The sequence below is a fragment of the Oratosquilla oratoria genome, chromosome 1, assembly GCF_046742065.1.
Source record: "Oratosquilla oratoria isolate Oo_2021 chromosome 1, ASM4674206v1, whole genome shotgun sequence".
Classification (NCBI taxonomy): Eukaryota; Metazoa; Arthropoda; class Malacostraca; order Stomatopoda; family Squillidae; genus Oratosquilla; species Oratosquilla oratoria.
In genome coordinates this window covers 30,702,957-30,707,956 of record NC_134777.1, presented here as the reverse complement: position 1 = coordinate 30,707,956, position 5,000 = coordinate 30,702,957, and the positions used below count along the sequence as shown (strand labels likewise).

The 5,000-nt window shown below is 39.3% G+C and overlaps 1 protein-coding gene across 1 annotated transcript in view; it reads left to right on the top strand.

The window, feature by feature from the left end:
- LOC143032553 (hemicentin-1-like) overlaps positions 1 to 5,000 on the top strand; it is a gene marked incomplete at its 3' end in the record, with an annotated part of 400,485 nt that overhangs the window by 66,178 nt on the left and 329,307 nt on the right.

The following is a 5,000-nucleotide window of genomic DNA, read 5'->3' as shown; positions in this document are numbered from 1 at the left end:
TATGTCACCGAGTTACAGTGACATTGTCCCTTTTTCATCTCTGGTTCCTTTGGTACTCCTCCCATTAACCAGAATAGAATATGTAGAAGGCGTCAATGTCACTAACGGGTTTAAAGGTTTATCCTTAATCCTCTCGCTACGGTGGACTTTCCTAAAGTGGATGCAATTATTATCTCTCGTTAACCAGCATGAAGTGTTTGAAATGTAGAATATAGAATGTACTATGTAAAATGCAGAACTGATGTGGTATGTAGGATGTAGAATGCAGAAATGGACTACAAATATATAATAAATATTGTAGACAATAGAATCTAGAATGTTGAGTGTTGAACAATGACTGTAGAATGTAGAATGTGAGATGAAGAATAGAAAGTATAGAATACATATTATGGACAGTAGAATGTAAAATGGTGAGTGATGATTGGAACGTAGAATATTAATTGTTCAGCGTTGAATGTAGAATGTAGAATGAAGAATAGAGAATATAGAATACATATTGTGGACTGTAGAATGTTGTGTGTTGAATATAAAACGTAGAACGTAGAATACTGATTGTTGAACGTTGCATGTAGAATGTAGATCGTAGAATGAAGAATATAAAATATAGAATACATATTGTGGACTGTAAAATGAAGAATGTTGAGTGTTGAATATAGAACGTAGAATATTGTTTATTGAACGTTGCATGTAGAATGTAGGATGTAGAATGAAGAATATAGAATATAGAATACATATTGTGAACTGGAAATGAAGAATGTTGAGTGTTGAATATAGAACGTAGAATACTGTTTATTGAACGTTGTATGTAGAATAGAAAATATGGACTATATATTGTGGAGTGTAGAATGTAGAATGTTGAGTGTTCAGTGTAGAAAGTAGAATATTGATTGTTGAGCGTTGCATGTAGAATGTAGAACGTAGGATGTAGAATAGGAAATATAGATATTGAGGACTGTAGAATGTTGAGTGTTGACTGTAGAAGGTAGAATTGTGATTGTTGAACGTTGCATGTAGTATATAGAACGTAGGGTGTAGAATAGAGAATATAGATATTGAGAACTGTAGAATGTTGAGTGTTGAATGTAGAAGGTAGAATTGTGATTGTTGAACGTTGTATGTAGTATGTAGAACGTAGGGTGTGGAATACAAAATATAGATATTGAGGACTGTAGAATGTTGAGTGTTGAATGTAGAAGGTAGAATTGTGATTGTTGAACGTTATATGTAGTATGTAGAACGTAGGATGTAGAGTTCAGAAAGTAGAGTGGAGACTGCAGTGCCATCAAGAGGCGCTCGCTTTAAAGGGACTCTGATCATTATCATGCCATCTTAATGGTGATGCTCGGAGCGGACGCAGCGACGACCCTCAGAATGGGAAGGTCTCCCTGAGCTGAATAGAATGACCTGGACGCATCCGAAATAGGAAAGAAAGTGAAGAAACACAGCGAAATGCTCTATAATGTTCACAGTAACAGTAGTGAAATTACCTTTTTATTTTGTTCATATCAAGTCATTTCGTTCAAATAAAGAAAAATGTTCGGAGAGCAGACGATTTAGTTCACCTACAAGATTGTTGTATAAAGTCATTAAGTCGAGTAATATGTTGTTTTTATTCAGTTGAATGGTATCCCGCGGCCTGGGGAAGATAAAGAATACATTTAAGATCTTGTATGTCCTTGTATTCGTCTTGCGTGGATGGTAAGACATCACGCGGTTTCTGATGCAACTTATTACGTCGTCCACAAGCGTCTCTCTCGAGTTATCCCTTCCACTTGCTGGAGTGGTTAATCTCATCCGAATGGAATCACCTGACGACAGTGGCAATGAAAAAGAAAACAAGTCCTGTGATTGCCCAAACCCTAAGAACGGTCCTCAGTCTCTAACGTGCCGTCTCCAATTGACTTTTTCTTGTGTGGGTATCTCACGTGGAAATGAGAGTGAGGCTGGGGAGCAACCTTCCTCACGCCACTAGTGAGTAATGTACCTCATCTGGTATGCGAGAAGACTTGGGCCAACGCTAATTGGCCTGCAAGAATCCACGCGGGCGGGCAGTCACCGTGGTCTGTTTGAATTCCGAGAGCGAATGATTTCTTATGTACACTTTAATAGATGTAAATTGGTGCTATCATGCGCGTGTCTTTATGTGCATATGCCCTCAGCACTAATTGGTAGTGTATATAAAAAGCACCGGCATGCATAGAAACGCATATACAAAAGTAGATAAGTCCAACAAATAAGTCGCCACATTCATACACTCATACGGATACACATGCACAAAATCAAACACACGCACATACACATACACGCACGCACACACACACACACACACACACACACACACACACACACACACACACACACACACACACACACACACACACACACACACACACACACACACACACACACACACACACACACACAACAATTCATGAATTTAAAAACAGTTTAGATCAAATGAGATACGAAGACGGTACACCACGAGGATAGCTCCCCTTCCCGTAAAATACAACTATGTAAATCTACACACACACACAATCACACAAACACACACACACAATCACACAAACACACACACACACACACACACACACACACACACACACACACACACACACACACACACACACACACACACACACACACACACACACACACACACCGGCTAGATAGTATAGTGGAATCATGCTTGCCTTCTAACTCAGCAGTCTGAGTTCAGTACCCGCTCAAGGTTGAAAAGATTTGGAAGCTGGTACCCCGCTCTGTTGGGTGAGGAGTTGTTTATATATGTATGTATGTATGTATGTATGTATGTATGTATGTATGTATGTATGTATGTATGTATGTATGTATGTATGTATGTATGTATGTATGTATGTATGTGTGTGTGCGTGCATATGTGTGTGTGTGTGTGTGTGTGTGTGTGTGTGTGTGTGTGTGTGTGTGTGTGTGTGTGTGTGTGTGTGTGTGTGTGTGTGTGTGTGTGTGTGTGTGTGTGTGTGTGTGTGTGTGTGTGTGTGTGTGTGTGTGTGTGTGTGTGTGTGTGTGTGTGTGTGTGTGTGTGTGTTTGTGTGAGTTCGCAGGATTACTCGAAAATCGGGCCGTATACTAGTATGAACTCTGAGAGAGACACACACACACACACACACACACACACACACACACACACACACACACACACAGAGAGAGAGAGAGAGAGAGAGAGAGAGAGAGAGAGAGAGAGAGAGAGAGAGAAAGAGAAAGAGAAAGAGAAAGAGAAAGAAATGGATAGATAGTGAGAGAAAGAGAGAGACAGAGTGCGAGAGAGAAAGAGATAGATAGATAGATAGATAGAGAGAGAGAGAGAGAGAGAGAGAGAGAAAGAAGCGAGTTGGTGTGGGCGGATTTGTGAGATAAGGGCGCCTGTGTAATTATAAAGATTGTGCAGAATATTTTCACTTCCCGGTAAAAAGACACGCCTGATTAGGCATCCGAAGTAAAACGATTCAAGATGCCTCTCCTTGACGCTAGATGGTAGCACCAGATATTCCAAAGTTCGACGACATTTTTGTATAATCTCTGATGACATATGGCGCTGTATAACTGTTTTTCCTATCCTGGAATTACTTTTTGATTTAATTTGATTTGATTTGATTTGATTTTTTCGCATTTTATCTTGTATTATCTGATGTTGCTATACTTTATTTCATCTTATACTATTTTAATTCAATGTGTTTAGAGCAGATGGGTCTCCTTATATTTTGCTTCGTAATTCATTGTTGTAAATATGTTGGGTAATTCACATTCTCTTGAAATCAATGCAAAAATAAAACAGACACTTTCTTGCGTTATTCATTTGTTGATAGTCACACTGCTAAACAGTTGGACCATTTGGAACCCAAATGTAGTGGACGTATCATACGTTCCAAAACAGTGGGATCATATTGAAACCCAAATGTGGTGGACTTGTCATACATTCCAAAACAGTTGGATCACATTGGAACCCAAATGTAGTGGACGTATCATACGTTCCAAAACAGTGGGATCACATTGAAACCCAAATGTAGTGGACGTGCCATACAATCCAAAACAGTGGGATCACATTGAAACCCAAATGTAGTGGACGTGTCATACATTCCAAAACTGTTGGATCACATTGGAACCCAAATGTAGTGGACGTGTCATACATTCCAAAACAGTTGGATCACATCGAAACCCAAATGTAGTGGACGTGTCATACATTCCAAAACAGTGGGATCACATTGAAACCCAAATGTAGTGGACGTGTCATACATTCCAAAACAGTGGAATCACATTGAAACCCAAATGTAGTGGACGTGTCATACATTCCAAAACAGTGGAATCACATTGAAACCCAAATGTAGTGGACGTGCCATACAATCCAAAACAGTGGGATCACATTGAAACCCAAATGTAGTGGACGTGTCATACATTCCAAAACAGTTGGATCACACTGGAACCCAAATGTAGTGGACGTGTCATTTCTTACTGTGAAAACATCAGTGCTGCACTCTTTTAGCATGTGAAGCTTCTCAGCACTGAATTACTGATAACATATTTTTTTCGTCGTATCACCGAGGGGTAAAATAATCCATTGGTTAATCAAATGTTCACTGAAATTTGATGAAAGATCTAATAAAAATATATAAACATAAGACTAAAGGAGATTACAGAGACCATAAAGCCAACACTAGGCAGTTCCATGTCCCTTACCACCTGTCGTAACTATTTATAAAATTATCTATCCTTCTCTTAAGTCAACCAATTGTGTCACACTGCATGGTTACTAAGTCTAAGATTAATCCTCTCTGTACCGAGTGTTGCTTGTTTTATAGTTGGCTGCCTCTGCCGCCGATCAGTTCTATTCCTATCCATTGGGAAGGACTAGACTCCAAGACACTCGAGACGGGGTTCAGGCATAATTGATTACCCAACTACAGCTCCCATACCTCATTCAGGCAATTCTGTTAATCTTTAAAGCACTTGTGGCGTGATTTTAA